Raw genomic sequence first — 12,608 nt, forward strand, 5'->3', positions numbered from 1 at the left:
CTTCAAAATGAGGCTCTGAGAAGCAAGCTATCTTGAACCATTGGGAAAGGAAGACTCACTGAGATGGCGGGGCAAGCCCTTACCCAAATCTTTGCTAAATATTTGTTAATCAAAGAGAAAGGAAGGGTTGCTCCTTCATCTCACATCACCTCTGGAGGCATCTCAACCTTCTCACCACCAAATATTAAGTCACACACACACTTCCCTAAACATGTATTTGAAGCTTTGCATGTGGAGTCACCCATTTCCCTCTGAAACAAGGAAGATCATGCCCTCCGCTGAAAATCTTCAAAATGAGGCTCTGAGAAGCAAGCTATCTAGTACTGTTGTGAAAGGAAGACTCACTGAGATGGCGGGGCAAGCCCTTACCCAAATCTTTGCTAAATGTTTGTTAATCAAAGAGAAAGGAAGGGTTGCTCCTTCATCTCATATCTTCACCTTTGGAGACATCTCGACCTTCTCTTCACCAAATATTAGACACACACACTCCTTCAAATCTGTATTTGAAGCTTTGCATGTGGAGTCACCCGTTTCCCTCCGAAATAAGGAAGATCACCCAGTCCTGCTGAAAACCTTCAAAATGAGGCTCTGAGAAGCAAGCTATCTAGTACTGTTGTGAAAGGAAGACTCACTGAGATGGCGGGGCAAGCCCTTACCCAAATCTTTGCTAAATGTTTGTTAATCAAAGAGAAAGGAAGGGTTGCTCCTTCATCTCACATCACCTCTGGAGGCATCTCAACCTTCTCACCACCAAATATTAAGTCATACACACACTTCCCTAAACATGTATTTGAAGCTTTGCATGTGGAGTCACCCATTTCCCTCTGAAACAAGGAAGATCATGCCCTCCCGCTGAAAATCTTCAAAATGAGGCTCTGAGAAGCAAGCTATCTAGTAGTGCTGTGAAAGGAAGACTCACTGAGATGGCGGGGCAAGCCCTTACCCAAATCTTTGCTAAATGTTTGTTAATCAAAGAGAAAGGAAGGGTTGCTCCTTCATCTCATATCTTCACCTTTGGAGACATCTCGACCTTCTCTTCACCAAATATTAAACACACACACTCCTTCAAACCTGTATTTGAAGCTTTGCATGTGGAGTCACCCATTTCCCTCCGAAATAAGGAAGATCACCCACTCCCGCTGAAAATCTTCAAAATGAGGCTCTGAGAAGCAAGCTATCTAGTACTGTTGTGAAAGGAAGACTCACTGAGATGGCGGGGCAAGCCCTTACCCAAATCTTTGCTAAATGTTTGTTAATCAAAGAGAAAGGAAGGGTTGCTCCTTCATCTCATATCTTCACCTTTGGAGACATCTCGACCTTCTCTTCACCAAATATTAGACACACACACTCCTTCAAATCTGTATTTGAAGCTTTGCATGTGGAGTCACCCGTTTCCCTCCGAAATAAGGAAGATCACCCAGTCCTGCTGAAAACCTTCAAAATGAGGCTCTGAGAAGCAAGCTATCTAGTACTGTTGTGAAAGGAAGACTCACTGAGATGGCGGGGCAAGCCCTTACCCAAATCTTTGCTAAATGTTTGTTAATCAAAGAGAAAGGAAGGGTTGCTCCTTCATCTCACATCACCTCTGGAGGCATCTCAACCTTCTCACCACCAAATATTAAGTCATACACACACTTCCCTAAACATGTATTTGAAGCTTTGCATGTGGAGTCACCCATTTCCCTCTGAAACAAGGAAGATCATGCCCTCCCGCTGAAAATCTTCAAAATGAGGCTCTGAGAAGCAAGCTATCTAGTAGTGCTGTGAAAGGAAGACTCACTGAGATGGCGGGGCAAGCCCTTACCCAAATCTTTGCTAAATGTTTGTTAATCAAAGAGAAAGGAAGGGTTGCTCCTTCATCTCATATCTTCACCTTTGGAGACATCTCGACCTTCTCTTCACCAAATATTAAACACACACACTCCTTCAAACCTGTATTTGAAGCTTTGCATGTGGAGTCACCCATTTCCCTCCGAAATAAGGAAGATCACCCACTCCTGCTGAAAACCTTCAAAATGAGGCTCTGAGAAGCAAGCTATCTAGTACTGTTGTGAAAGGAAGACTCACTGAGATGGCGGGGCAAGCCCTTACCCAAATCTTTGCTAAATGTTTGTTAATCAAAGAGAAAGGAAGGGTTGCTCCTTCATCTCATACCTTCACCTTTGGAGACATCTCGACCTTCTCTTCACCAAATATTAGACACACACACTCCTTCAAACCTGTATTTGAAGCTTTGCATGTGGAGTCACCCATTTCCCTCCGAAATAAGGAAGATCATCCACTCCTGCTGAAAACCTTCAAAATGAGGCTGTGATCAGGAGATCATTATATTCCTCAACAATGATACTGTTTGAGGATATATTCTGATGGAAGTGGATCTCTTCGATAAAGAGAGCTAATTCAGTTTCAATTGATCAAAGATGGGCAGAAGCATCTACACCCAAAGAAAGAACACTGGGAGATGAATATAAACTGCTTGCATTTTTGTTTTTCTTCCCGGGCTATTTATACCTCCTAAATTCAATTCTCCCTGTGCAACAAGAAAACTGTTCGGTTCTGCACACATATATTGTATCCAGGATATACTGTAACCTATTCAACATGTAAATGATTGCTTGCCATCTGGAGGAGGGGGTGGAGGGAGGGAGGGGAAAAATCGGAACAGAAGTGAATACAAGGGATAATGTTGTAAAAAATTATCCTGGCATGAGTTCTATCAATAAAAAGTTATTTAAAACAAAATGAGGCTCTGAGAAGCAAGCTATCTAGTACTGTTGTGAAAGGAAGACTCACTGAGATGGCGGGGCAAGCCCTTACCCAAATCTTTGCTAAATATTTGTTAATCAAAGAGAAAGGAAGGGTTGCTCCTTCATCTCATATCTTCACCTTTGGAGACATCTCGACCTTCTCTTCACCAAATATTAGACACACACACACTCCTTCAAACCTGTATTTGAAGCTTTGCATGTGGAGTCACCCGTTTCCCTCCGAAATAAGGAAGATCACCCAGTCCTGCTGAAAACCTTCAAAATGAGGCTCTGAGAAGCAAGCTATCTAGTACTGTTGTGAAAGGAAGACTCACTGAGATGGCGGGGCAAGCCCTTACCCAAATCTTTGCTAAATATTTGTTAATCAAAGAGAAAGGAAGGGTTGCTCCTTCATCTCATATCTTCACCTTTGGAGACATCTCGACCTTCTCTTCACCAAATATTAGACACACACACTCCTTCAAACCTGTATTTGAAGCTTTGCATGTGGAGTCACCCGTTTCCCTCCGAAATAAGGAAGATCACCCAGTCCTGCTGAAAACCTTCAAAATGAGGCTCTGAGAAGCAAGCTATCTAGTACTGTTGTGAAAGGAAGACTCACTGAGATGGCGGGGCAAGCCCTTACCCAAATCTTTGCTAAATGTTTGTTAATCAAAGAGAAAGGAAGGGTTGCTCCTTCATCTTATATCTTCACCTTTGGAGACATCTCGACCTTCTCTTCACCAAATATTAGACACACACACTCCTTCAAACCTGTATTCGAAGCTTTGCATGTCAAGTCACCCGTTTCCCTCCGAAATAAGGAAGATCACCCACTCCTGCTGAAAACCTTCAAAATGAGGATCTGAGAAGCAAGCTATCTTGAACCGTTGGGAAAGGAAGACTCACTGAGATGGCGGGGCAAGCCCTTACCCAAATCTTTGCTAAATATTTGTTAATCAAAGAGAAAGGAAGGGTTGCTCCTTCATCTCACATCACCTCTGGAGGCATCTCAACCTTCTCACCACCAAATATTAAGTCACACACACACTTCCCTAAACATGTATTTGAAGCTTTGCATGTGGAGTCACCCATTTCCCTCTGAAACAAGGAAGATCATGCCCTCCCGCTGAAAATCTTCAAAATGAGGCTCTGAGAAGCAAGCTATCTAGTACTGTTGTGAAAGGAAGACTCACTGAGATGGCGGGGCAAGCCCTTACCCAAATCTTTGCTAAATGTTTGTTAATCAAAGAGAAAGGAAGGGTTGCTCCTTCATCTCATATCTTCACCTTTGGAGACATCTCGACCTTCTCTTCACCAAATATTAGACACACACACTCCTTCAAACCTGTATTTGAAGCTTTGCATGTGGAGTCACCCGTTTCCCTCCGAAATAAGGAAGATCACCCAGTCCTGCTGAAAACCTTCAAAATGAGGCTCTGAGAAGCAAGCTATCTAGTACTGTTGTGAAAGGAAGACTCACTGAGATGGCGGGGCAAGCCCTTACCCAAATCTTTGCTAAATGTTTGTTAATCAAAGAGAAAGGAAGGGTTGCTCCTTCATCTCATATCTTCACCTTTGGAGACATCTCGACCTTCTCTTCACCAAATATTAGACACACACACTCCTTCAAACCTGTATTTGAAGCTTTGCATGTGGAGTCACCCGTTTCCCTCCGAAATAAGGAAGATCACCCAGTCCTGCTGAAAACCTTCAAAATGAGGCTCTGAGAAGCAAGCTATCTAGTACTGTTGTGAAAGGAAGACTCACTGAGATGGCGGGGCAAGCCCTTACCCAAATCTTTGCTAAATGTTTGTTAATCAAAGAGAAAGGAAGGGTTGCTCCTTCATCTTATATCTTCACCTTTGGAGACATCTCGACCTTCTCTTCACCAAATATTAGACACACACACTCCTTCAAACCTGTATTTGAAGCTTTGCATGTGGAGTCACCCGTTTCCCTCCGAAATAAGGAAGATCATCCACTCCTGCTGAAAACCTTCAAAATGAGGCTGTGACCAGGAGATCATTATATACCTCAACAATGATACTGTTTGAGGATGTATTCTGATGGAAGTGGATCTCTTCGATAAAGAGAGCTAATTCAATTTCAATTGATCAAAGATGGGCAGAAGCAGCTACACCCAAAGAAAGAACACTGGGAGATGAATATAAACTGCTTGCATTTTTGTTTTTCTTCCCGGGCTATTTATACCTCCTAAATTCAATTCTCCCTGTGCAACAAGAAAACTGTTCGGTTCTGCACATGTATATTGTATCCAGGATATACTGTAACCTATTCAACATGTAAATGATTGCTTGCCATCTGGAGGAGGGGGTGGAGGGAGGGAGGGGAAACATCGGAACAGAAGTGAATGCAAGGGATAATGTTGTAAAAAATTATCCTGGCATGAGTTCTATCAATAAAAAGTTATTTAAAAAAAAAACAAAAAACAAAATGAGGCTCTGAGAAGCAAGCTATCTAGTACTGTTGTGAAAGGAAGACTCACTGAGATGGCGGGGCAAGCCCTTACCCAAATCTTTGCTAAATGTTTGTTAATCAAAGAGAAAGGAAGGGTTGCTCCTTCATCTTATATCTTCACCTTTGGAGACATCTCGACCTTCTCTTCATCAAATATTAGACACACACACTCCTTCAAACCTGTATTTGAAGCTTTGCATGTGGAGTCACCCATTTCCCTCTGAAATAAGGAAGATCACCCACTCCTGCTGAAAACCTTCAAAATGAGGCTCTGAAAGGCAAGCTATCTTGCACCATTGGGAAAGGAAGACTCACTGAGATGGCGGGGCAAGCCCTTACCCAAATCTTTGCTAAATATTTGTTAATCAAAGAGAAAGGAAGGGTTGCTCCTTCATCTCACATCTTCACCTCTGGAGACATCTCGACCTTCTCTTCACCAAATATTAGACGCACACACTCCTTTGGACCTGTATTAGAAGCTTTGCATGTGAAGTCACCCATTTGCCTCTGAAAAAAAGGATCATCCACTCTTCCCAAAAATCATCAATATGAGGCTCTCAGAAGCAAGCTATCTTCAACCACTGTCAAAGGAAGACTCATTGAGATGGCGGGGCAAGCCCTTACCCACCTCTTTGCTAAGTGTTTGTTAATCAGAGAGAAAGGAAGGGTTGCTCCTTCATCTCACATCTTCACCTCTGGAGGCATCTCCACCTTCTTATCACCAAATATTAGACTCACACATTTCCTTGGACCTGTATTAACAGTGTTGAATATGGAGTCACCCATTTCCTTCTGAAACAAGGAAGAGCAACCACTCCTGCTGAAAACCTTCAAAATGAGGCTCTGAGATGCAAGCTATATTGAACCATTGGGAAAGGAAGACTCACTGAGATGGCGGGGCAAGCCCTTACCCAAATCTTTGCTAAATGTTTGTTAATCAAAGAGAAAGGAAGGGTTGCTCCTTCATCTCATATCTTCACCTTTGGAGACATCTCGACCTTTTCTTCACCAAATATTAGACACACACACTCCTTCAAACCTGTATTTGAAGCTTTGCATGTGGAGTCACCCATTTCCCTCCGAAATAAGGAAGATCACCCACTCCTGCTGAAAACCTTCAAAATGAGGCTCTGAAAGGCAAGCTATCTTGCACCATTGGGAAAGGAAGACTCACTGAGATGGCGGGGCAAGCCCTTACCCAAATCTTTGCTAAATATTTGTTAATCAAAGAGAAAGGAAGGGTTGCTCCTTCATCTCACATCTTCACCTCTGGAGACATCTCGACCTTCTCTTCACCAAATATTAGACGCACACACTCCTTTGGACCTGTATTAGAAGCTTTGCATGTGAAGTCACCCATTTGCCTCTGAAAAAAAGGATCATCCACTCTTCCCAAAAATCATCAATATGAGGCTCTCAGAAGCAAGCTATCTTCAACCACTGTCAAAGGAAGACTCATTGAGATGGCGGGGCAAGCCCTTACCCACCTCTTTGCTAAGTGTTTGTTAATCAGAGAGAAAGGAAGGGTTGCTCCTTCATCTCACATCTTCACCTCTGGAGGCATCTCCACCTTCTTATCACCAAATATTAGACTCACACATTTCCTTGGACCTGTATTAACAGTGTTGAATATGGAGTCACCCATTTCCTTCTGAAACAAGGAAGAGCAACCACTCCTGCTGAAAACCTTCAAAATGAGGCTCTGAGATGCAAGCTATATTGAACCATTGGGAAAGGAAGACTCACTGAGATGGCGGGGCAAGCCCTTACCCAAATCTTTGCTAAATATTTGTTAATCAAAGAGAAAGGAAGGGTTGCTCCTTCATCTCACATCTTCACCTCTGGAAGCATCTCGACCATGTCATCGCCAAACATTAGACTCATACACTCCTTTGATCCTGTATTCGAAGCTTTGCATGTGGAGTCACCCGTTTCCCTCTGAAACAAGAAAGAACAACCACTCCTGCAGAATACCTTCAAAATGCGGCTTTCAGAAACAAGTTTTATTCAGCTGTTGGAAAATGAAGATGCACTGAAAAAAATATTGTATAGATATTAATCCAATTTGAAGAAAGGGCTTGCTCCTTCATCTCACAGAAGAGCCCTTTCAGCTTGACCCATTCTTTCTCAGATCTTCTTTGCTGACATACTGAAAGCAATATTGGATGCTTTGTGCAGTTCTACTCCATTTCCCTTTGGAAAAGGAAATTGCCCCCACCAAAATGTGACTCTGAATTGCAAATATCAGATAAATGTGACACTATAAAAGAAGGGTTTGTTCCTTTGTCTCACAGTGCAATATTCCTCAGCTTTGGAGCCACCTGACTCCAGCCATCCCCAAATGTTCCTTATACTTACCAATATCCTCAAATCGGATTTAAATATTTTGCATGTGTAGTTGCTTATTTCTCTGCAGAAAAGTGAAAGTCATCATCAACCCCTGCCCAACACATCTAACATGAGGTTCTGTGATGCAAAGTATACTCAGCTGATGGAAAAAGAGAAGCCTTTGCCATTTGACCTGATAAGATGAAAAGCAAAGAGTTGCTTCTTCACTTCACAGCACAGCACCCTTCAGCTTTGGTGGCAGCTAGGTCCTGTCATCCCCAAAGAGTTCTTAAGATTGCCCAGTGTCCTCTTACCTATGTTAAATGGTTTGAATGTTCAGTTACTCATGTTTCTCAAGGGAATGGAATATCATAAGCCCCTGCCTGACATCTCTAAAAGGAGAATCTGAGATGCAAGATGTCTTTGGCTGATGAGAAAAGAGGACTCGCTGAGATGGTGGAGTTAGTTCACTCCATTCCTTCTGAGAAAATATTACTCAGATCAAAAGGAAGAGATGGCTCCTTCATCTCACAGCAACACCAACCTTCCAGTTGTAGAGTAATATTTACTCTGCTTTCGCCAAAACGTTCCTTTGTGTTGCTGGTTTTTCCAAATGCGTATTAAATACTTTGTGAGGTCACATCAAGGCTCCTGACCAAACACCCCTAAAACATGTCTCTGATAGGCAAGCTATGTTCAGCTGATGGGAAAGATGTCAGGGCAATCTCTTGTCCAAATATTAGATAAATAGTGATCTAAATTAAAGGAAGGGGTTGTGCCTTCATCTCACAGCACAACACTGAGCATTGTTGGAGGCATCTTGCATCTTTCATTCCAGCACCTACTGAGCTGGTGAGTACATTCACTAATGTACTCAAAACACAATTAGATGTGTGGCCTGCATAATCATTATTTCTCCCAGAAAAGAGAACGACATCCCTAGCCCAGCACCTCCAGAATGAGGTTCTTAGATGCTTAGCTGATGGGAAAGGCGGTCCCACTGAGATGGAAGGGCAAGCCCTTACCCCACTGCTCAATAGGTGTTAATCTGTTAGGGTGGAGGAAGGTGCTACTCCATCTCACAACACAATAGCCCTCAACTTTAGAAGTATCTTTAGAAGTGTCCCAAAAAGTTCTTATGCTCGCCAAAATGCTCAGACCACTATTTGTTAGATGTATTGCATGTGTGATGACTTAATTTTCTCCCAGAAAAGAGAAACCCGGCTTTCTCCCTACCCAGTCTCTCCAGAATCAGCTGATGGGAAAGGAGGTCCCATTGAGGTAGAGAGGCAAGCCCTTACCATTTGGTCTGATGTCAAACAGAAGGGACTGCTTCTTCATCTCACAGCACAGCACCCTTCAGCTTAACCTTATACCTGTTATTTTCAAATAGGTTATAGGTTTGTGAGTATGCCCAAACCATTATTAGATGCATTGCATGTACAGTAACAGATTTTCTTTCAGAAAAGAGAATGTCAACTCTCAGGCAGGGGCTTCAGAATGAGGTTCTGGGATGCTCAGCTCTTGGGACAGGAGGTCCCACTGAGATGGAGGGGCAAGCCCTTACCCATCCTTAATAGGTATTAATCTGTTAGGGTGGGGGAAGATACTACTCCTTCATCTCACAGCACAACATCTCTCAGCTTTAGAGGCATCTTGTGCTCCTCTTTCTCAAGCCTGTAGTTCTTAGGCTCACCAATATGCTCAAACCATTACTAGATATATTGCCTGTATAGTAATTGATTTCCTTCCAGGAAAAAAAAAAGAACATCAACTCCTATACAATAGCTCCAGAATGAGGTTCTTGGATGCTTAGCTGATGGGAAAGGAGATCCCACTGAGGTGGAGGGGCAAGCCCTTACCATTTGGTCTGATAACTGTCACTCAGATCAAAAAGAAGGGATTGCTCCCTCATCTCATGGCACAGCACCCTTCAGCTTTGAAGACACCTTGCGCTTGCTATTTCCAAATAGCTCTTAGGCTCGCCAGTATGCTCAAACGATTATTAGATGCACTGCATGTACAGTAACAGATTTTCTTTCAGAAAAGAGAATGTCAACTCTCAGGCAGGGACTTGGATGCTCAGCTGATGGTAGGGAAGGTCCCACTGAGATGGAGGGCAAGCCTTTATCATTTGGTCTGATAGAGGTCGCTTAGATCAAAAGGAAGGGATGGCTCCTTCATCTCACAGTGCAGTGCAACATCCTTCAGCTTTGGAAGCACCTTGTGCCTTTCATTTCTTAAGTGGTTCTTGGGCTCATCAGTATGTTCAAACCACTATTTGATGTGTCGCGTGTGTAATAATTGGTTTCCTCCCAGAAAAGAGAAGGACATTGACTCTCAGGCAGGGGCTCCAGAATTAAGTTCTTGGATGCTTGGCTTATAGGAAAAGAGATCCCTTTGAAATGGAGAGGCAGGCCCTTACTCCACTGATTAATAAGTGTTCATCTGTTAGGGTGGGGGAAGGTGCTACTCCTTCATCTCACCCTTCAGCTTTAGCGGCATTTTGTGCCCATCTTTCTCAAATAATTCTTAGGCTGGTCAATGTTCTCAAGATACTATTAGATGCATCACACATATAAGAACTTATTTCCTACCAAAAAAGTAAACACATTGGCCTCTGCCCAATACCACCAGAATGAGGTTTTCTATTGCTCAGATGATGGGAAAAGAGGTCCCACTGAGATCAAGAGGCAAGCCATTACCTCACTAACTTATAGATTTTTATCTGTTAGAGGGGGAAGGAATAGCTCCCTTATCTCACAGCACAACATGCTTTAGCTTTGGAGGCATCTTGCCTCTGTCATATCTTGGTAGTTCTTAGGTTTATTGATGTTCCATAGCAGGTCTTAAATATTTTGCATGTGTAGTTACCTGTTTTCTGCTAGAAAAGTGAAGGACGTCAGCCTCTGATGTCAGCAGATCCACATTGATAATGTTGATCTGAGATCCAAGCTCTGCTCAGTGGCAATGACAACCTACTGAGCTGGTGAGGCAAGCCCGTGGCCAATTACCTAGTAGATTTAAATTTGTCAGCGGAGGAAACAATAAGTTCTTCATCTCACAATACAACACAATTTAGCTTTGGAGACATCTTGCACCTGTCATCCCAACATAGTTGGTAGGCTCGTGATAACCTCAAGCTATTAAATGAACTGTGCACGTAGTTAATGATTTCCTTGCAGAAATGATGACAACGACCCCTGAACAGTAGCTGAAGAATGAGGTCTTTCTATGCTCAGCTGGTGGGAAAGGAGGTCCCACTGAGATGAAGGGGTAAGCTCTTACCCCACTGGTTAATAGGTGTTCATCTGTTAAGGTGGGGGAAGGTGCTACTCCTTCATCTCATAGCATGACGTCCTCCAGCTTTGGAAGAATCTTGGATCTGTCTTTCTCAAATAGTTCTAGGCTCGCCGATATGCTCATCTCACTACTAGATGCATTGCATGTGTAATAACTCATTATCTCCCAGAAACGAGAAAGACATCATGCCTAGCCCAATGCTTCCATAATGAGGCTTTTGGACATACAGCTGATGGGAGAGGAGGTCCCACTGAGGTGGAGGGGCAAGCCCTTACCATTTGGTCTGATAGATGTCACTCAGATCAAAAAGAAGGGACTGCTCCTTCATCTCACAGCACGACACCCTTCAGCTTTGGAAGCATCTGCGCCCATCATTCCCAGGTAGTTCTTAGGCTCGCCAGTATGCTCAAACCACCTTTAGATGTTTTGCATGTGTAATAGTTGTTTCCTCCCAGAAAAGAGGAGCTTGGCCCCTGGCAAATATCTCCAGAATGAGGTTCTTGGATGCTCAGCTGATGGGAAAGGAGATCCCTCTAAGATGGAGGGGCAGAACTTAACCCTGATAATGAATAGGTTTTAATCTGTTGAATGAGGAAAGAAATAGCTCCTGTATCTTGCAGCACAGCACCCTTCAGCTATGGAGGCATCTCACTCTTTTTGTCCCGAATAATTCTTAGGCTTGCCACCATCTTCAAACTTAGTGTAGATTCATTCATTCATTGCAGCTCTAGTTGCTTATTTCTTCCCTGGAAAGTGAAGGGCATCATCCCCCTACTCAACACCTCCAGAATGAAGTTCTAAACTGCAAAGTATGCTCTGCTGATATGAATGAACCCTGTAATCCCCTAATAGTTCTCAGGCTAGCTGATGTCCCCAAGCCTTTGTTAACTGCTTTGCATGTGTAATTACTGATTTCCATCCAGGAAAGTGAAATACATTGGTCCCTGAAGAATACTTCCAGATTGAAGTTCTGAAATGTAAGCTCTGCCCCACTGATGGGAAAGGACGACCTTCTGAGATGGCGGGGCAAGCCCTTACCCAACTAACTAATAAATATTACTTAGTTAGAGGGGAAGGGACTGCTCCTTCATCTTCCAGCACAACACTCATCGGTTTTGGAGGCGTCTTGCCTGTTTCTTCCCCTAATAATTCTTAGGCTTGTTGATATACTCACACCAGTATTAGATTTATTGTGAGTGTCATTGCTTATTACATCCTAGAAAAGAGAAGGACATCAGCCTCTCTGCAGTACCTCTGCAGTGATGTTCTTCATCATTAGCTGGTGGAAAAGAAGGGCCCCCCTGGGGTGGAGGGGAAGTTCCTACCCAACTAACTTATATTTAGCTGTTGCGGTGCAAAAGGATTGCTCCTTCATTTCATTTCATAGCACAGTACTCTTCAACTTTGGAGGCATCTGGCCTCTCTCATCCCCTGATAGTTCTTAGGCGTACAATATCCCCTAATCTTTATAAGAGGTTTTGAAGGTGCTGTTACTCATTTACCTCCAGAAAAAAATGAAGGTCCTAACACCTAGAAAATGAGGGTCTGGATTGAAATGCCTCCATAGCGCTGGGAAAGAAAGACCCATGAGATTCTGGGGCAGGCCATCCCCCAACTAGTTAATAGTTTCATCTTTAGGGGGCAAGGAATAGCTCCTTTGTCTCACAGCACAATGCTCTTCAGCTTTGGAGAAATCTTGCCTCTATCATACCCAGATAGTCCTTCAGCTCATCTCCCTTCAAACCAGTA

The 12,608-nt window shown here is 43.2% G+C and overlaps 1 protein-coding gene and 1 long non-coding RNA gene across 9 annotated transcripts in view; one reads left to right on the forward strand and one right to left on the reverse strand.

Annotated features, from left to right (window-relative positions):
- FGF13 (fibroblast growth factor 13) overlaps window positions 1-12,608 on the forward strand; it is a 532,490-nt gene that overhangs the window by 501,861 nt on the left and 18,021 nt on the right. The gene's annotated exons all lie outside the window — the stretch shown is intronic.
- Window positions 1,167-7,173, reverse strand: LOC127542717 (uncharacterized). Of its 2 annotated transcripts, none has more exons than XR_007948798.1 (3): window positions 5,409-7,173; window positions 2,948-3,521; window positions 1,167-2,219 (listed from the first exon to the last, which is right to left on the reverse strand). It is a non-coding gene; the product is annotated as an uncharacterized LOC127542717 (long non-coding RNA). The 2 variants fall into 2 exon arrangements; XR_007948797.1 differs by having other exon boundaries at window positions 2,948-6,226; window positions 6,514-6,534.

This window comes from Antechinus flavipes, chromosome X (assembly GCF_016432865.1).
Source record: "Antechinus flavipes isolate AdamAnt ecotype Samford, QLD, Australia chromosome X, AdamAnt_v2, whole genome shotgun sequence".
NCBI lineage: Eukaryota > Metazoa > Chordata > Mammalia > Dasyuromorphia > Dasyuridae > Antechinus > Antechinus flavipes.